The sequence below is a fragment of the Solanum lycopersicum genome, chromosome 1, assembly GCF_036512215.1.
Source record: "Solanum lycopersicum chromosome 1, SLM_r2.1".
Taxonomy (NCBI): Eukaryota; Viridiplantae; Streptophyta; class Magnoliopsida; order Solanales; family Solanaceae; genus Solanum; species Solanum lycopersicum.
Genome location: NC_090800.1, coordinates 68,969,684 through 68,991,858, shown reverse-complemented (window position 1 = coordinate 68,991,858; position 22,175 = coordinate 68,969,684). Strand labels below are relative to the sequence as shown.

At 32.8% G+C, this 22,175-nt stretch overlaps 1 long non-coding RNA gene across 1 annotated transcript; it reads left to right on the top strand.

Moving 5' to 3' along the window:
* The first annotated feature begins 5,461 nt into the window (after positions 1-5,461).
* On the top strand, positions 5,462-14,409 carry LOC104647590 (uncharacterized). Its single transcript, XR_011221440.1, has 4 exons — positions 5,462-7,314; positions 13,507-13,742; positions 13,821-13,899; positions 14,024-14,409. It is a non-coding gene; the product is annotated as an uncharacterized lncRNA (long non-coding RNA).
* Positions 14,410-22,175: the final 7,766 nt, after the last annotated feature.

Below are 22,175 nucleotides of genomic sequence, written 5' to 3'. Positions count from 1 at the left end.
AATCTTCAACTTCATACTTTGATTGCCTGAGCCATTGAGGTGCTATTAGGGACTCTAGGGAACGGTTTGGTTTTGTTCCTAAGTTGGGAAGATCTGAGTTACTGAGGGTTTGGGTTGTTAAGCCCTGAGTTACTTGTTAAATGTTTTTCTTATTTATCTATTGTTATTCACTCACGTAGCTATGGAATTGATTGTTTTAGGTGAATTAATGTGGAAAAGTCCTGTATTGGGTGAGAAGATCATAAGTTTGGCTTGGGGTTGAGATTAAGATGTAATATGAGTATTATTAGGCAATGGAGATTGAATCTTATACCTATATTGTTAAGTGTAGACCAATAAAAAGCTATCTAGGATTTGTAACAAGGGAAAGACTCAGGTTCAATAGAGCTTTCAAGGCTTGATTCGAGAAAGGTGTTAGTTTATTGTTTCCATGTTATGTATGTATGCATCATAACTATTCATATTGTATTGTTTCTTCAATGCATGGTTAGGAAGATCAAATAAATGTAACCAAAATGATACCTTGTACACCATCACATGCAATGAAGATGTTTAATTTACTTGTGTTTACAAGTGTTACTGTAGTTATTTATGACTATGCATTAGTTTTCTTAGGTGTTCACTTCAGTGCTCATCGTTGTAAATATACCCCTAAACTATAAAAGAATGTCAGATCGTTTAATAGTCTAAATCAGTTGTGTCTAATTGGTTTAGAGGGCATCATTATTCGCTCCTTAGTCAAATCCTATATCATCTAGTGTCAGGTTTGTTAGTGGGCAATCGTGGGTTGCTTAGTGAATTCTAAGTTATCTTGTGTCGGGTAGCTTAGTGGGCAATTGTGATATTGCTTAGTTGCTCTATTTGTTGTGAAAATACTACTTTTAAGGTGAATGAATTTAGAGGTAAATTCCTAGGTTGCAAGGTTTTGTAATCTCAATCGTTGATCTATTTAGAAGAAATGGAGTTTTGTTTGAAAAGCATGTGAGGATAGGTCATGGTTTTCACCGCTCTTAGAGCAGGGGGTTTCCACGTTAAGTGCTTGTGTTGTTTTTGCTGTTTTGCTTGTCTTACCATTGTTACTTGCATTATTGTTCTTAACGTGTCAAGGTACCTGGTCCATTGAATTTTAGTGGACACCTATATTCTCACATATCCCACCAAATTCAACATCTAGACTCAAAAGAGATGTCAAAACTTCCAACTGAGATCTTATCAATGAAAAGTGGGTCCCACACTCAATTACCTCCATTTCAAGTCAAATTCCACAAGGTAGTTCAAAATGAGCCTGAAAGCCTCAAGATCTGCTCTGAAGGTTCTTTCGATCAAACTCGATGTTTTATAGCTAGCAGAGCCACCATAATTTTGTTTTGAAGTCGTCGACCTGATTTATTGACCAAAGTCAACTATTCAAGTTTTAAAATCTTCAAAACATAAAAACTTGCAGAACAACCAACCGAACAACCACGTGATAAAACTGACAAATCTGAACGCTTTAAACACCGAAAAAGATGCAATAAAGAGAAAATAACTGGAGGGTAATTACATTGTGGTTGATCGAATTCTGGGTCTTGTGTTAATTGATAATTAACGAATAACGTCGATGAAGGTTCTTATATTAAATTAAAAAGTATATTTTTTTATATGATTGAATGTTCTTGATTGTTTTAATAAAAAGTATAAATTCTCATATTTTATGTTTTCCAAAAAATCATAATAAAATATTTCCTCTGTCCCATTTACGTGACACTTTTCATTTTTTGAGACTCAAACAATTTAAATTTGATAAAAAATTTACGCGTGAAGAAGGGGATGTGTCGTTATGATAATTATCATGTGGTCATGCATAAAGTAGATAAAAGCAAACAATAAGATGGAGGACAAGTTGTAATGTCAGGCTAAAAGTTTAGAGAAAAATGTGATAAGAGCAAATAAAATTTTGATACTTCAATTGTTTTCCATTTAGATATATATAGACTTTTAAAGGTATATAAAAGGGAAGATTTCACTATTTGATGTGTTAGTCATCCTATTTATATGTCAATATAATAGTATCTAGAATTTGTATTGTGATATCAATATTATAGTATCTTGAATATCGCTAGAATATAGGAATGCTCAAATTTACTAGCTTGTCTGAGATTATTACGAAAGCAAACAATTGTTAAACTATTCACTAATCACCTTTAAATTATCAATCACAATGTCTTTTAGTTATGTTCTTTATTTATTTCTAGCTTATCTCGGAATAAATTTAAAATAAAAAGTGGGTATAAGAGAGACGCATCATATCTTAATCAAACACTTGAGATGCATATCACTCTATCATCAAGAATGACAATGATGATTTCGCCTTGTACTAACTAAAATTGTTACATTTTTCACTAAATATCTTCAAAACTCAACATATAAACTTCCTTAGTCTTGTTTTATATGGCATTGTGTGATTGAATATCATGTCTTGATGTTTACTTAATTTAAGTATTTATATTATTATTAAAAGTTATTAAAATAATTATTGATGATATAATTTGATGGAGAAAACATTACATTATATAAATATATATACCTAAAGTTATAATCAACTATCAACAAAATAATAATAATATTTTGGTAAAATATGATAACATTTTGAATGTCCCAGTCAAAAGAAATAAAAAGTTGATTATAACTTGAAACAAATAAACAATATTTATATTGATTTCCAACTAACTTAGGCTTTGTATGAAATAAGAGTGACAGAAAGATTAGCTACCAACAAGATAGCGATCATCAATATTAAATTTAAACTTCGGAAATGGAGTCACCTTTGATGGAACAAATCATGAGTTGCAGGGTGACAAAGTAGGCATGGAAAAATGCGGTGGCGTACGCAGGACTTTTCACAAACGATGTCAACTTGATATATATATATATATATATAAATTTATTAAAAATAATTCCATTAAATATAATACTGTTACATATTTATTTTTATACGAAATATCAAGAAGAAGAAAAATAGCAAACAAAGAAAAGGAAGAACCAAAAAAAAAAGACGAAAGGAATGGTGTCAAAGCAAAGAAAGAAAAGAAAGAAGGGAAACAATGGAATCAAGGTTCAAACTCACGATCCCCAGGCAATAATGTACACACTATACCAATTGAGGCACATGCTCTTTTGTGTCAGTTACTAACATTGTACCGTATATATCGTTTTTTTAAAGTTATTTCTATTATTCAGATATTAGTGGAGAATTAATAATAAAGCTTAATATATAATGTCATCATGTGGGTAATTCTCTCCTTCCTTAATCAAAAGTGGGAGTTGGAATGGACTAACACAACATCCGAGTTGTACTAAAAGTTAAGAAAATTGTACCATTATATTTTTATGATTTATATTTTATTTTTTTTTATAAATGAATAAGGGTAGGACGAACGCAGCAATACAAGATTGTACCGACAGCAACAGAACATGTACGAAAAGAATAGCTCATGTACTGATATGTATACGTTTTCACTGCATATAAATCCACCTGTCCAAATGTAAGACCAACATATTAGCTTTTCCACTTCGTATTAGCTTCCCTCACTTTTCTCTTTCTTCCTCTGATTATTTTCTTCTTCCATGGCTATTCTCTATGTTCTTTCTTCGTTTGGTCATCAGTTGTTGCATATGGGTAACTTTTCTTCTTCTCTATGTTCTTGCTTCGTTTGTCCATCAATTGTTGCATGTGGATAACTTTTTCACTTTATTATTCATTAAAAAAATGAGATTTCAACCTAATTTTTTATATTTGTGTTTGAATAATTCGACAAGGAAGATAGACAGGTTCGAAACTCATAGATGAATAGTGATGATTGAATTAGAAACCTCTTCTTTCAGAGGTCAAAGATTGATTTTAATGTTGAAGAAAAGAAAGATAACTAATTATGGGTGAAAGCGATTTTTTAAGAGAAAAGAGAGAATAAGAGAGAGTTGAGAGTAAGTAGCTGATTCAGCTTATTCATTACTGAGGGAGAAGCCCTCTATTTATATAACATTTTTACACATTAGGCCAACAGAAATGGCCGACACTATCTTTACACTTGGCCTATATTAATTCGGCCGGCACAAAATGACAAACTACTAGTGGCCCTTTACTTTATTATTGGCCGACATAACTTTTACATATGGCCATCTTATCTTCTGGCCGACACTACACGATAAACTACTTTAATAAAGACATAAAACTACAAAAATACTTTAATAATGGCCTTTTGTTATGACCGACATACTATGGGTGGAAGCGATTTTTTAAGAGAAAAGAGAGAATAAGAGAGAGTTGAGAGTAAGTAGCTGATTCAGCTTATTCTTACTGAGGGAGAAGCCCTCTATTTATACAACATTTTTACACATTAGGCCAACACAAAAGGCCGACACTATCTTTACACTTGGCCTATATTAATTCGGCCGACACAAAATGACAAACTACTAGTGGCCCTTTACTTTATTATTGGCCGACATAACTTTTACATATGGCCATCTTATCTTCTGGCCGACACTACACGACAAACTACTTTAATAAAGACATAAAGCTACAAAAATACTTTAATAATGGCCTTTTGTTATGGCCGACATACTATTTACACTACTTTTTTTTTAAAAGTAGTGTAAATAGTATGTCGGCCATAATAAAAGGCCATTATTAAAGTATTTTTGTAGCTTTATGTCTTTATTAATGTAGTTTGTCGTGTAGTGTCGGCCAGAAGATAAGATGGCCATATGTAAAAGTTATGTCGGCCAATAATAAAGTAAAGGGCCACTAGTAGTTTGTCATTGCAAAATACAATTTAAATGAAGCAAAAGAAATAAGACAACAATATTTTACAAAATTACCAGAACCATTTAGCACAAGAATAATTAAAGATTGGAATAATGAAGGATTAGTAGATACTTTAGGAGCTAAAATAAAATTTTTACATCAATGGTTCATACAACTATGTGAAAACAAGAATTAACTAATGAAATAAAAGAGATGGAACAAAAACTAAATGAAGACCTTGAAGTAAATGAAATAGACGAAAATGAATCAGATATAATAAATGACCAAAAATAAAAAATAAGTGATATAAGTGAGACATACACAGAAATTCTAGAACAGGTAAATAAACCGAAAAAATTAGAAATAAACACAGGAGATATGATAGTCTAACAGCTATGATAAGAATAACAAAAGAAAATGAAGAAATAGACAAATCAAAAGAAATTGAAAAAATACAAATACAAGCAAAACAAGAAGTACAACATTTAGAAGAAATAAAAATATAAGAATAAGTAAATTAAAAAAAGAATTAGCTAGATTAAAATTATTATATGAAACTAAACAAAAAGAGAAACAGATACAAAGAGAAAAAGGATGGAAGCAACTTCATTGATTGTGCAACTTTTGGCTTTATTGTTAACTATTTTCACATTTATGCATGTATTAACTAATGCTTTTGTGGTCAATCTTATAGCAGCCAATGACATTGAGAAAAACTCAATGAGAATGAAGAAAGGTTGTATAAACAAAATTCTCAATGGTAATATTCTTGTAATTATTTTGGTTACCTTTCAGCTTAGTTACATTCTACATTGGAGTTGACAAAAAGTAGTAACCTTAATTTTTTTAATCTAAAAAAATCATTTATTTTAATTTTGATGATTTAACTGGAAAAAGAAACCAGTTGAATTTGGGTTCGAGGAAACTTTTGAATTTATATTTTTTTCATTTTATTACCCAATTTGGGACATGAATGTTCTAATGTTCCTAATTAGCTTGGAGTTTGATATTAATGATATATGTGAATTACAAACTTTGTAAGTCAGCGTTATCCTGTACTTGGATCTCTCTTTTTGGTGCTTCACTTTTCTTCTAGTCATGTTCAACGAAATTTCGAATCATAGAATAATTTGAAAGTAAGGCTTTTTGTACATTTGGGAGCAGAGAATGAACCAGAATAATTGCTTTATGTCATTTCTTGTAAGTTCCCATAGTTCTATACTTCTATATCTACTTTGTCAAACAATCTTACAATGAAACTTGAATTATCATGTTTTTTCCACATGAATCTGACCAATCAACTATAATTATAGATGCACTTTCGGGATGACCAAATGTATTATTGAAACCATTTGGCCCACTAAAAATTCTCCTGAGATGTCTACATGTCCAAGAAATAGCATGTACTCTATCTCTGAACTCAGATGGAAATATAAATACCTATAAATTCTTCGAGGTAGATATGTCCTGTTTATCAGTTGAAACCAAAATGACTAGAGACTAAAATATATTATTCAAAAAAGATGTACTTTTTCAGTTTGTTACATAATTTTTTCTGGAATTAATTATTTAGTTAATAGTAAGGGGTTAGAAGGGAGAATTTCAGTAGTTAAACAAAATGTACTATGTTATTAATGCTAATTCTACTAATAATTATTTGGGGCTATTGATTTTTACGGGTGACATGTGCATAGAATGTCATTGCTCTCAATAAATCTCACACAAAGAGTTGAGCACATGTAGATACGATCTGTAGCCCTCTCAAGTCAAGTGCTTGGCACGCTGCGAGATTATTGGAACGAGATTTTAACAAAGGGAAGGAGTGCTTTGGAAAATAACATTTTTAAGCATTCCTTCATGTGAGCAGGTGTACGTATCTGTCATATTTCATTTTAACTGTCCTTTTCTATATATAATAACTATGCTATAAGTCAAAATATCGAGTTTATATGTTCATATTAAAATATGTAGGGTATGTTTCATTTGATACACCAATGTAACTTGGTGCATACAGCATAACATCCTATCCTCTTTTGTGCCTCTATTAGGTCACTTTCTTGTGTCAGCAAGCGCATTCGCTAATTAGTTTTGATTGTTGGATTTGCTAGCAGTCATGTAGCAAAAGTTAGCTTACGAGCATTGCATCGATTAATTGAAACAAAACTAATATGAGTTGTACTGTTCAAGCAAGGACGAATAAGGGTACACTCGAAAGTTAATATTGTTTGTAGTATTTTGAAGTTCTTTTGAATGTCTCATGTGTCCTTATCAAAATCTGATTCATTCGCATACACGTCAGTCTCACTTAGTCAGGCACTCTCTTTCGCTTTCTGTTTCAGAAGTTAAGGTACTTTTTGTTTGTTGATTTATCTTATTTTCTTTATGTTAATTTGTTTTTCCGGCTCTTACTTTGGGGTTACGATTTTAGTTTTTCTTTTGCCAAGTTTGATAGATAGGGATGTGATGCTAATTGGAAAGAGGAAGCAGATACTATCAAATTCTAAAAGAAGAGGATTGCGTTACATGCTTGGGTTGGTTCACCTCAACTTATTTTTATTTTTGCCTCTTCTTAGTGTGTATATTCATATTCTTATGGATGTTCTTTTACTTTTATATATATATATATATATATATATATATCATCAAACAACATGAGTTCACACATTACATAATAGTAAAAATGATAGTCCTTCATGCCATGTATGATGAAGGTAGTGAAATTCAAATGGGAGACCTGGATAGACATCATTTCCTAAAGCCAAGATACATATTCAGTTTGATTTGGTATAGTAATTTCCTCCATAAAATTATGTAAAATTAAGAGTTAATATCTTATTTATTGTAGTTTTGTTTATGATACATTAAGTATTGAAGTAATATCATAAGATATATTCTTTTGATTAAAGTAACTCATAGTCAAAACTAGCTAATTGGTTTCTTTTAGTAATTCCTTTTGTTGTTGTCTGACAAGAATTGGGATGTTTTGCTTAGTTGAAATATGTTGGTTCTCTACTTAGGTTCATCCTTTTATTTGACGTGTAACATTTCAAATAAGTGGAGCTTATTTTTTAAAACTTTGCACTTGATTCTTGGTTATGGGATCTTGGTGCGGAAGTATATAGCTCTTTGATTCCTTCGGCAGTTTCTAGCTTGATTTTGTGCATGCATATCCTTTTTTAAATATTTGGTTTCAACTATTATTATGATGCTTCCGTAATATAATAGTGAATAGTGAAAAATGAAAAATATTTTTTCACTATCTGTATATACGAATTAATTAATTACTTGAGCATCACTACTACTGTTGGAATTAATGCATCAATGTTTAGTCTTCCAAAATTGTCTTTTATTTTTTCAAATAGTCTCTTTAGAATTCGTAGTACATGTATCTAGTAAATTGTGATTCATGTATTTAGTTATTTGTGAAAGACTTTTTGTTTTCTATTTTGAGTAGTATAAATAGTGATGTAGTTGATGATTGTAATCATCTCAAGTGTCCTTATGTAGCCTAGAATAAACGTGAACATTCTCTAAAGATACTATTTTCCTTTCATATTTCCTACAAATTGGTATCAAGAGCAGGTTTTCGTTCTTAATTTGGGATTAGGTGAAGAAAAAAATATGACATCCAAAACAAATGAAGGTGCTAATTCTTCAATTGTTCTTACTCCATATTTTGATGGAACTGATTTTGAATACTAGAAGATAAGAATGAGAACATATTTGAAAGGTGAAGGTTTGTGGATTATTATTGCAAATGGCTTTGAAGAGCCAGACAACGATGGTGATCTTACAGTAGCAGAGATGAAAATTTTTGAGAGTAAGTATCGTCAAGATACAAAAGCCTTGAGCAAAATCCAAATGCGAGTCTCAAGAGCATATTTTGCAAAAATTGCTACTTGTGAGACTGCAAAGGAAACTTGAGATTCTCTAGAAACTGAGGTGTATGGTAACGAAAAGGTACGCATTATAAATCCTCAAACTCTTTGAAGAGAGTTTCAAAATTTGAAGATGATAGAATCTGAAAAAAAAATTGATGAATATTGCACAAGAGTCTTGAATATTGTCAATGAAATGAGAAATCATGGTGATACAATTTCTGACCAACTAGTTGTGGAAAAGATTCTAATTAGTATCACAGAAAAATATGAGTATATTGTTGCTATCATTGAGGAGAAGAAAGATCTTTCTAATCTTTCCATCAAAGAACTAGTTGGATCATTTCGTGCACACGAAAAGCGAAGATTTTTCGTGAAGATCAACCCAAAGAGACGGCTTTTCAGTCTAAAACAATTGAGAATTCTCAAAATTTCTCAAAAAATCAACAGAAGATGAATGACAAGCCAAAAAAAGAAGCAGGATTATGATGGTTCTCCAAGTTACGTTGATGAAAAAGATGAGAAAAACTCTATTCTTTTTGGTAAAGTTCGCAAAAAGACTAATCACAATGCAGAAAAATGTTGCACAAAGGCATGCCCCAATGTACTTTTGTAAAAAGTTTGGCTACGTTGAAAAGCATTGCTGGCACAAGAAATGTGAGCAAGCAAATTTTTGTGAAAAACAGGAGGAAGAAAGGGATGAAAACCTGTTATTTTTTTTTTGCTTCTAAATCTGATGCTTCAACCAAAAACAATGAATGGTATGTTGATAGTGGTTGTAGCAATAACATGAGTGGAGATGAAAAGACTTTTCCTCTCAATTAATAATAGCATCACTACTAAAGTTAAAATGGGAAATGGAGCCTTAGTTGATGCGAAAGGTAAAGGTACTATTTCGATCAACATGAAAGGAAGCGGTAAGCAAATTCACGATGTTCTCTATGTTCCTGACTTGGAAGAAAATTTGCTTAGTATTTGGTCAACTTATGAAAAATGGTTATTCTCTTGTGTTTAGAGATAATTATTGCAGGATTTATAATATAATTGATTCAAATCAAGTCATTGTTGAAGTAAAGATAATAAAAAGAAACTTCCTTTGCAATTTCATTACAACGCATTAAAAAATAAAATTGTAGATGATTCATGGCTTCGGCACAAAAGATTTTGTCACTTAAATTTTCATAGTTTGAAGCTTCTCAAGCAAAAGGACATGGTGCAAGGCCTTCCTGAGATACATACTGAGGTGGACCCATGTAAAAGTTGTATAATGGGAAAGAAACATAGGAAGTCTTTTCCAAAGGGGTGTCTTGGAGAGCAAGTGTACTTTTGGAGCTAATTTGTATCAACATATCCGGACCAATGAAGATTCCATCTTTGGAAGTGAAAGGTATTTTCTAATCTTTGTTGATGATTTCTCAAGAATGACTTGGGTTTATTTCTTGAAAGAAAAGTCAAAAACATTTGCTGTATTCAAGAAATTTAAGGCCCTTGTTGAGAAGCAAAAAGGTTGCAGCATCAAAATCATTCGCAGTGATAGATGAGGCGAATACACAAGTCAAGAATTTGAAGAATATTGCAAAAATGAAGACATTTAGAAGCAACTTACAGCAGGATATACACCTCAACAAAATGGTGTTTCGGAAAGAGGAACTAGAACAATTGTTGAAATGGCCAGAACTATGATGAATGAGAAAAGGCTGCCAAAATATTTCTGGGCAGAAGCAGTGCATATAGCAGTTCATATCCTTAACAGGTGTCCAATAAAGGCACTAAAGAACAAGACACCAGTTGAAGCTTGGAGTGGATTAAACCTTCTGTAAGTCATTTTAAAATTTGTGGGTGTATTTGTTATGCTAATGTACTTGCTAAGAAAAGAACAAAATTGGATGAAAAAAATTCAAAAATGTATCTTTCTTGGTTATAATGATGTGACAAAAGGATATAGGTTTCTCGATGTCAAAACTAACAAACTTGTTGTTAGTAGAGGTCATTTTTTATGAAAAAACATGGAATCGGGAGGATAAAAAGATAGAGAAAGATGAAGTTGTCTCTCAAGGGGGAGAAATTCTAGATTTAGATTAGGAAGAACGGCCTCCAAGAAGAACAAAAATGTTGAGTGACATTTATCAAAGATGTAACTTTGTTGGTGTTGAGCCAAAAAATTATGAAAAAGCAATAAAGCATATTGAATGCCTTGAATCAGACCCGTTACAATAGAAAGAACGGGGGTCTCGCTGCCCGATCAGCCAGTCGGGGGGTCCAGGGGGGTGACGCGCCCCCTGGCCTGGGGGTCCGGGGAGGCGGAGTCGCCCCCGGCCCGACGGTATACAATGTTGTTGTATTGGGCCCTTAATTATCTGTCAATTCTGTATTTTGGGCCCAAGCCTGTTAGGGCGTAGCTTAGCACTATATATAGACGCTATGACAAACCCTATTCTGTATTCTGTTCTTGCTTCTCCATAATAAAACTGCTCCCCCTCTTCCCGTGGACGTAGCCAATTTATTGGTGAACCACGTAAATATGTTGTCTTGTTTTTTGCATTTATATTTTCTCGTATTATCTCGAATTCCGCATAACAAAGCATGCTGGAAGAAAGCCACGGAAGAAGAAATTCGGATGATTGAAAAAAATAATACTTGGGAGTTTGTGGCTATACCCAAAGAAAGAGAAGTTGTAAGTTTAAAATGGATTTACAAAATCAAACTCAATCAGGAAGGAGATATTCAAAAGCACAAAGGAAGGTTGGTTGCTAGAGGCTTCACACAAAAACAAGTAATGATTTTTATGAAACCTTCTCTCCAGTTGCTCGTCCTGAGACAATTAGAACTATAATTGTTGTTGTTGTACAAAAGAAATAGAAGATATTTCAACTTGATGTTAAATCTGCCTTTATGAATGAAAAACTTGATGAAGAGATTTATGTTGACCAACCTCAAGGATTCTTTGTTCAAGGGAGAGAGGAGAAGGTGTACATGCTAAAAAAAGCTCTTTACGGGCTAAGCAAGCTCCAAGAGCCTGGTACAATGAAATTGATACATACTTTCTGAAAAATAATTTTCAGCGAAGTAAAAGGGAAGCCACATTGTATGTGAAGAACGAAGATGACAACATTATCATTGTTTGTATCTATGAGGATGATATGCTCTTTACATGAAATGCTGTAAAGATGATGCAAAATTTCAAGCAAGATATGATGCAAGCTTGTGTAATTAGTGATCTTAGGTTTCTAAATATTTCTTGGGCATCGAAGTTTCTCAAGTGAATGAAGGAATTTTCATTTCACAATAGAAGTATACTAAAAGTATTTTTAAAAAAATCTAAATGATGGATTGCAGATCTGTGGTCACGCCATTAGCAACAAATAAGAAGTTTAGAAAAAATGATGGAGAAAAGAAAACTAATAGCTTACTTTATAGGAGCTTGATTGGAAGTTTGCTATATCTTACTTCAACAAGGTCAGATATTATGTTTGCTGCTAGTTTATTATCCAGATTCATGCAAGAACCAAGCCAATTACATTTTGATGCTGCAAAGCTTGTTTTGCGCTACTTGCAAGGAACAATGGATTATGGGATAATGTACAAAGTTGGTGGAGATTTGAACTTAATTAGTTATTCTGATAATGATTGGGCTGGAAGTATTGATGACAAGAAAAGTGCTTCTGGTTATGCTTTCTTATTTGGATCAAGTATTTGTTCTTGGTTATCAAAAAAACAAAGTGTTGTTGTTCAATCCACTGCTGAAGCATCATCCAAGGCTACTTCTCAAGCTATTTGGCTTAGGAGAATATTTGAAGACATTGGTGCAAAACAAAAAAGAGGAATTGTTCTGTATTGTGATAACAAATTAGCAATTGCAATTACCTAGAATCCAGTTAGTCATGAAAGATCAAAACATATTTCCATCAAGTATCATTTTATCTGAGAAACACAAGAGAAAGACAAAATCCAGTTGCATTATTGTCAGACAGGAGAATAACTTGCTAACATCTTCACCAAAGCACTTCCTAGAGAAAAATGTTGCTATCTTCGAGAACGCATTGGAGTTATCAAGCAAATGCATTAAGGGGGACTGTTGGAATTAATGCATCAATGTTTAGTCTTCTGAAATTGTCTTTTAATTTTTTAAGAAGTCTGTTTAGAATTTCATAGTACATGTATCTAGTAAATTGTGATACATGTATTTAGTTATTTTTGAAAGACTTTTTGTTTTTTATTTTGAGTAGTATAAATAGTGATGTAATTGATGATTGTAATCATCTCAAGTGGCCTTAAGTAGCCTATAATAAACTTGAGCACTCGCTAAAGATACTATTTCCTTCCATATTTCCTACAACTACACATAGATATATCATTTTGTGTTGTTTTAGGGGAAGAAATTAGGACATTTGTTTTTCCAGATATTGCAACTAGCTGTTGTACTTCAATGGGGGATTTTGTTTATAATTTTGTTGTCACCATTTCTATTAAGCCTCTAAATAGAAGAAGAAAAAATAGTTAATTTCTGTGTTGAAAGAGAAAGAAATTAAATTAAATTAAAATAGAGAGAGTATAGGAATTTTGTGATATTTTCATCAGGTTTTCATGAGCTATATATAATGTGGTGTCAGCGCTATATCAATATGGGAGAGAGCACCATTTCACTCAAAAAAAAGAAAAAGAACTCTTATATATAGTTTCAGAGAAACAACTTCATAGAAGTACTGCACCATGCCTAATAATTAGTTGATAAACTTCATAGTAGGTTTTCTATATATTGGCTTAACTGTGACCAACTTAATGATGCTCTCACTGACTCTAATCTACATTGTAATATTACACTGTGAATTCAAATCTTTGGAACAGATTCACATAAGAGGCCATCAAAAGCTGAACTCGAGTCTGATGCACGATCTGGGGGAATGAACAAGGAATATCAGTCTCTGGGTTCAACTTGGTCCAGATACACTAACTGGTTCTGCAGGAGCTGATGCTCTTTTGAATGGTTTGGAGGTTTCCAAGTTGAATAGGAATGGTAAACTTGCTTATAAACGAAAATATGAGAATATTCCAGAAAAATCAACTTCGAAAGACTTAATCATGTGGGTAGGAATTAGAGTAAGTATTGCATCCATTATCATTCTTGCAGATTTAGTCATGCTTATTATATGGTTATGTAGTAAAGATGACATAAAGAAAAGCTCACCTGGACGGAGGCCTTTATTCCTTCATGCAGCTGTTGTAACCAACACTCTACTGGTAAGGAATCAATATAATATCAAAATCCAGAAGGCGTTTTACTGTACTAGAGATTAAAGGAGCTACAAATACTTTGATGAAAGCTTAATTCTAACGCAATGACGATGTATTTTCATCATTGCAGGACTACAGGGAATTCATAAGCTACATTTGCAAAGCTTACAAAGGAACTGTGCCAATCCCCGGTTGCAGCTCATCTTATTCTATAAGTTCAACTAGTACATCATTTGTTGAACAAAGAGTTACGCAGGCTGCATCTGCATAATCCAAAGGCTTCTCTATATCGTGTGGCGCGCGCATCAACGATATAATAGAGCTCCTTGATGCTGGTTATGTTTTATGAAATGATGATTTATGGTTATTTTCCATGATAGGTTTTTGTGATGAACAATATGAAAAGATTTTGGTCTCTTCCTAAGTTTAGAATTTGGGGATTGGATAAGCCATCTTTTTGGCATTGATTGTGTTATTTGTGTTTTAGCTATGCAAAAATACGTTCCGTTGATTAAACTTGAGTACTTACGCAATATACTTTTATATTAATATAGCCAACGGCGTTTATAATCGCATATCTTCAAGCATTTACGGATTCAAAGATATAAAATGTTGCATGTGCTCAGCACGGGCCATACCCTTCTAGTACATAACGTATATCACTAATGTATGTATATATAACTCAAAGTTCCTCTAGTTTCTTGTTGCCACTATGTGTGCATTATTTTGTTTCAAAGTAACTGCATACCATATTATAAAAGTATATATACTGTAACCTTTTGTATTTTAATTTTAAACTGATTTTACATCTACTGTTTTAACATAAAATACTTCATACCAAAAGTTAGAAACTATAGCTTCTATGTATACTAGATGGTTAAGGCCTGTGCCCAACAAGTGGAATTCTAGAGTATCCAAAAAATTGTATGTACTTGAGATTACTTTATTTTACATATATGATCTTTTCTTTGATATACCGATGAAACCTTCTCTTTGAATTGCACAGATAAGGTCTAAAAGCAGAGTTATCATATTCAGAAGATAAGGTTTTCTAAGTATTATATGGAAGAATGGAATTTCAATTTGTAATACGTATGTTACGGCCTACGGGATGTATTGTTTATGCACTATAAGAAACCTAAGAAGAGGCTATGTTTAGAGGATACCTTCAACTATAAAAGAACATTTAAGTACCTTTATATTCACAAGGGGAACTAACCATATGTAAAACAAAAAGCTCAACTAATCAATTCGCAAACATCACAAAATGTGTTATTTGGTCCATGTCGAATCTGTTTGGCCCTCTAGCACACATGGATCGATAACAAATTTACTTGTCGATATCCGAATTTGGTCAACAGGTGTAACCTGAAATAAAATTAAGAGCAGTATTAGTTAAACATAAAATGAAATTTACAACTATATTGTTTTGGAACTATACAAAGTTACCCTACAATATTGTTTCGTGACTAATTTCTAGAGTAGATAGTAGCAAAGACTAAGTGTTTTAAAGAGATAACTATCCCGCTTATGAGTGCAATAAGTATTTTAATGGGATTAGATACAACATGTGAAAAATTACAAATAATGGTTGAAGACAATTGTTACAAAAAATATTGAAACTGCTCAACCTGCTTTTCTTTTGAGCAGAAAACATGATAAAACAGTAGTTCTCTTATCCACATTATTCTTCTCCACATTCTACTTTCATGAGCATCTTGTTGCTTCTTGTGGTGACATATATCCCTCCTCGCATTTGTGGCTATAGGAAATCTCACAATAAGAATGTTTAGACAACAAACACTCCCATGAATGAAATGTTCCATCTATCAAATTTTAGCGAGAGCATTTACATTGATGCTAAATAGTGAAGCAAATTAGAGAATGATAAATTTTAGATGGTAAAAAAAGTACAACCATCAAAGAATTAGTGGTTAGTATGCAACATTTTGAACTCTGGGCACATCATAATTTTGAGTCGTATTCAAATGATAAACTATGATGATATTGATGTTTACTTGATGGTTTATGATGGAAAAATCTATGAACCCATGTTTCTCTAAATTCCTAAATTTGACCTTATGAAGTGGGTTTGTTTAATATAAAAAATGATGATAGATTCATGTGTAGAATACTTTAGATTTTTTATTTGTATCATTATCTATGTCTAATCATGGTAAAGTGTTGGTGAATAGAGGAATTGTGATTATAGCCTCGAAAGGGGTTTGTTTAATATAAAAAATGATGATAGATTCATGTGTAGAATACTTTAGATTTTTGATTTGTATCATTATCTATGTCTAATCATGGTAAAGTGTTGGTGAATAGAGGAATTGTGATTATAGCCTCGAAAGGGTAAAATTTGACCTAATTTCCCGTGAATGTAAAATTGATATAGAATTGTGATAGATTGATGTGTGATCCACTTATGGTGGAGGTGTTTACTTTCTTTGTACATTGTGATTATGTCCATGAAGGAATATGGTGTGGGAGTAATGAATTATCATGAGATTGTATTGAGGAACGTGATGTAAGGCATGCGTGTGAAATAAAGGACAAAATGATCAACTAATTAGAATGTGAATGCATTGTGATTGAAAGTATATTCTTACTAAATACTATTGAATTGGTAAGCGTATGCATCTTATTCTTGTATAAATATATGCAAAGTTATATGTGTCTTGAAATAGTAGGCTAGTGCATCCTCTTCTAGACTGGAATGTATTTTGATTTATACGTCTAAATGAATGATTAATGAATGTCTAGTATCGAATAGATCTAGATATGTGCCCTTTCAGTAAATGAATAAATGATTTCTAGACTATGTATTGGACAGGCAGACCTAAGCTTTGTGCCCCTCTATGATGAGTCTAGAACCCTATGTGAATGATGAACTTTTTATCGGTAGGCCAAATATGTAAGGCAACCTTCTTGGAAAATCAATGAGCTATCCTTAATGAACCTCGATCGGTAGACCTATTAGTTGTAACCCTTCTTGGTAGAAGTACTATGAGTTGGTAGACCAAATGTTGGTGCTTTATTTTTTTCACAAATGTGAATGAAACTAATCTATGGGAAATAGGGTAAGCACCGAGTGGATATGGTTAAAATGGTGTCTCTATTAGAGTGAGAGGCTACAGAACAATGTACATCTTTGGATATCCTCCAAACAAACATGTGATGTATACTAGTTCAACGCTTTCAAAGTAGAAAAACTCTTTAGGGTGTGTAAGGATAGAACACCGGACTCCATGTCTAGCGTGCAATGACCCTGTTGGTTAATTCCTATTCTCATCATTTGGGATGTGCACTCTAGTTACTTGATAGGTACTACAACGTGCAGGCAGTAATATGAGATGTTATCTACACATGGCACGAGTATGATTTAAAGGTGCTAGAATGAGTTCCCTTAGTCTTCATGACTAATGTGAAGGTCCTCTAAATGAAGTTAATAATGAATGGTCGATTTATTGTCTCTACAATGTGATGTATGTTTCTCATATATTGATGAAATGAGTTACTTAGCATGTTATGTTGAAAAATAAAGGTTCTTGTATGAATGTAGCCTTGAGGTAAACTTATGTGTGAAATGAAGATGTAGTATAGACTGCCACTTTATGACTTACGTAAGGGTGGCTTAGGGTAACTTTAGATAGAAGTCTGAATATGATGAAATGATCTACTAATGTATGTGCCCTTGTATTTCATGTTTGTACTAGTTGAAGTATAACTACTTAAGTTTAAAAGGGTAAAGGTAATGACTTAAATGAGATATTGTTAGTTGCGTGTTGGTTGTGACTTATGCTATGCCTTTATTGTTCATGTGTTCATGAAGCTTTACAAAATGACATTAAAGCATGACTTTAGGCAAAATCTCCCTCGTTAGCATATTTTTACATGGTCATCATACTTAGGGATTAATTGTGATAATACCATCTTCTTTATATTTTTAGTACAATGTGTAAGTTGAAAGTGCTAGGTGTATTCTGTAGTTAAAGACTTGGATCTCCATTCTCCAATACATGGTACATCCTCATGGATTCGAGGGAAAATAAATTCTTATGTTTGCTTTTTATGTAATAGATACTTAGTAGTTTATTTCGATTGTAAAGGTTTGTGTCCTTATGAAATTGATTTGATGTCTAAGATTGCTATGTTGAGACTTAGTATTTCTTTGCTTTATAAACGAGTTTTCTATTTTTCACTTTACTGAGGAATGTTTTTATTTCGCACTATTTTTATTGCCTCTGTGATGAATGAATGCTAAGAGGCTTGTATGAAATACCTTCATTGTCAAGTACGCCTTGTTACGACTCGCGGGTACTCTCGTGTCGTTACAAGGTGAGGCACTGTTCTCTTGGCTAGTGGTAGTCTTAGCCTTTGGACTTGGTTTGATCCCCTTCACCTGGCACTTTCCTCGTGGATTAGCCTCACTTTAACCCCATATCATTTGTAAATGACTTATTACTATTTGGGGAGTCATTTTTACGATATTTAGTCATACACTTAGGCTCTAGTTTAAACTATCACTTTTCTTGGATGTTATAGATACTTCCAATCATGGCATCTTTTGCTTCCCAAGTATGTCTATATATGGAGTGACTTTTCCACAAAACCTTTACAAAAGCGACTTGCTTAATTTTAAACCTATTAATAGATGTCCAATAATTTCAACTAGAACCTCTTCATAGGTGAGGCTATATTTCACAACAACACTCTCTAAAGGTATTATCAAAGCCATATCACCCACACTGTCCAAATGTATTATCAAAGCTGGATTACCCACAAAGTCCTTCAATAAGGGAATGTGAAAGAGTGGGTAGACAACTGCTAATCTTGCTACTAGCTATAACTCATAAGCAACATTACCAACCCTTTTCATGATTTTGTAAGGACCTACATACTTGTGATTGAGCTTCCCTTTCTTACAAAATATCATCACCTCTCTTCATGGGTAACAAATATAGAAAACTAGTCAGTGATTTCCAACTCTAAGTCCCTTCTCTTTATATGTGCATAGTAATTCTGATGACTTTGAGTTGGTTTTAGTATATATTTGCTAAAATGAACTTGCTCCATCGACTCATGATCAAAATCTCACCTTAATAAAGTTGCATCTCCCACTTTGAATGACAAAACAAAGGACTTGTATCTACGCCCATACTATGCCTCAGAATTGCCCATCTGAAACTGGAATAAAAGGTATTATTAAAGGTGAATTTTATAAGAGGTAGGTGATTATCCCAAATTATCTTTAAATCTAAAACGAATACTCTCGACATGTCCTCTATGGTCTATATATCTACGGTTAAAATATTGTACTGAGATTTACTTCATTAACAAGCCCTTTTTGAAATGATTTCCAGAAATCTGAGGTAAATGGAGGACCCCCTATATGTGATGATAAAGAAAACGGAACCCCATGCAACCTTAGTATCTCACTGATTTGAAGTCTGGTAAAATCTTGAGCTGAATTTATAGTCTTGACAGCCAAGAAGTGAGTTATCTTATTGACTTTGTCCACTATCACACAAATAGAGTCATATTTTTGCGAGTAAGATGTGAACCCATAACAAAATCCATGTTTATCACTTCTCACTTTGATGTAGGAATGTTAATATCTTGAGTCACACCTACTCATTTTTGATGTTATACTTTAACTTTTTGACAGTTAGGACACTTAACCACCAAATCTATGATGTTTCTCTTTATGTTGTTGCATAAAAAGACTTCTCAGTGATTACGATACATCTTAGTTTAACTTTGATAAGTATAATATGTGGAATTATGTGCTTCTGTAATGATTTGCTTCCTCAAATCATCCATATTAGGAACAAATAAGTGACTTTAGTAACAAAGCACAAGATCACCCCTTTCGGAGAAAACCTCAACTCTTTGCTGATTAACTGAACCTTTCAACTGATATAATATAGGATCAATATCCATTTTTAACTTAACCTCCACTACCAAGGAAGATTTCGACAAATTCTGAACTATCCCACGAGTGAACATCCTTGGCTAATTCTTTCTTCTCTTCTGGAATATGTGCTAGACTACCCATTGATACTCTGCTGAGGGTGTCAACCAATATATTGGACTTACTCAAATGATAGAACCTATACATGTCATAGTGTTTTGGAAATTCAATCCATCTCCTTTGATGAATATACAATGTTTCTGGTTGAACACATACTAGAGGCTCTTATGATATGTGAACAGATCAACATTAACACCAAGCAAGTAGTGTCTCCAAATTATTAGGGATAACACTACAACTTCAATGTCAAGGTCATGAGTCCGGTAGTTTTTCTCGTAGACCTTATGATTTTAAGAATTAGCTATGACCTTACCAAGCTGCATCAACACATAACCTGACTGACCATAGATTGATCACAATAAAAAACAATAGTGTTTAACCAATTTCATAGTGTAAAGACAAGAGTTGTCGTCAACATAGTCTTCAGTTATGAAAAGATTTTTTCATGCTCACCGGACCACTAAAACTTCACCTTCTTATCAGTAAACTTGGTTAATGGGAAAGCTATGGATAACAATCCTTCAACAAACCTCTGGTATTAACCAGCCAAATCCTAAAATCTTCTAATCTTATTTTGAGTGGTGGGTTTGATATAATGTTGTACTGCCTCATTTTTGTGAGAACCCACTCGGATCCCTTTGTAAGATACCACATGACTAAGGAAAGATACAAATTGTTATCAAAATTCAAATTTGATGAACTTAGCAAATATTTGGTGATATTTGAGAATTTATTGAACAACTATTAGACGATTCACATGCCCTTCCTTACTCCAAGAATACATGAGGATATCATCGATAAAGATGGTGATTTAAAGTCCAAATAGTGTTTAAAAACCCTATTGATTAAGTCCATGAAAACTACAATATCATTGATTAGTCTTAAAGGCATAAATACAAAATTCATATTGTCTATATCGAGTACTGAAGGTTATCTTTGGGAATTTATTATATCTGACTCTGTGATTATAGCTGAATCTGAGGTCTATTTTAGAAAATAAACTATTACCCTGGGATGATATACTTATTCTTAATTTTGACTATGTTCATATGACTATAATCAATGCATATTATGAGAGAATCATCTTTCCTTCTTATGAACCATATTAGAGCACCATATATAGAGATAGTGGGTAAGATGAATACCTTTTATAAAAGTTCTTTATACTATTTTTTCAATCTCTTTAGCTTAGATTGAGACATTATGTAAGGAGGAATCACGATAGGCTTGGTATATAGAAGAAGATTTATTCTGATGTTATTACCCTTTCAGGACTCTGAGAAGATCTTTTGAAAAAACTTCTAGCAACACTTCTAGAAAATCATTTACGATTACGACTGACTCAAGAGTTAGGGTTTCAAAGTACTAATCCTTAACCAGATTAAGAAAATATATATACCCATTAGAAATCATTTTCATAAGATTAAGGTAATAGATAACATGACTAACATGAAATTATTTACTATCCTTACACTCTTAGACTGTCTCATTCGGAATCTAAAATTGATATCCTAGTTCTGTAATCAACTGAGTCATAACAACAATGTAACAAATCCATGCCAAAATGATATTGAAATCTATTATTTATTACTCTACAAGGTTTGCTGAAGTGACTTTCTCAAAAATAGTGATAATGCAATTTCTGTATGCCCATCTACCTATAACTGGGTCACAACCTATAATAGAGACTCTAAGAATTCTGAGATAGTTTTGGGATTGACAAAAATGTTTAATTCTATATAAGGAGTGAAAAAAAGAAAGTGTAGCCCATGGATGTAACATTGCATAAAAATTCTAAATGGATGACTTGCAACAAACCATTGACTACATTAGGATAATATTCTTTTTCCTCGCAAGCTTGAAGAGCATAAAATGTTATACGACACTGACCACCATCTCAACTAGATGAAGCACCTAGCTGACTAGGGCGACGAGTTGAAGCTGCTGAAGTTTTAGATAGATACATGTTACCTTTTGTATTTTACTTGAAGAGGATCAATGCTTAAACCTATGACCTGACTAACCACACCCAAAGAACCCTTGTATGCCTACATGATTCTCTCTTGGATGATTCTTACAACACTTTTAACAAGTTGGGAATTTTGGTTGTGAAGCATTCTATTGTGACTTAGAGTCTAACGCTCTCCCTTCCCCCTTTCTGATCATGTTGAAACATGGGGGACGAAGCGCTAGCTTATTAAATGAGTTGGTTTTGTAGACCTCTACTGAAACATTGAGCGATTTC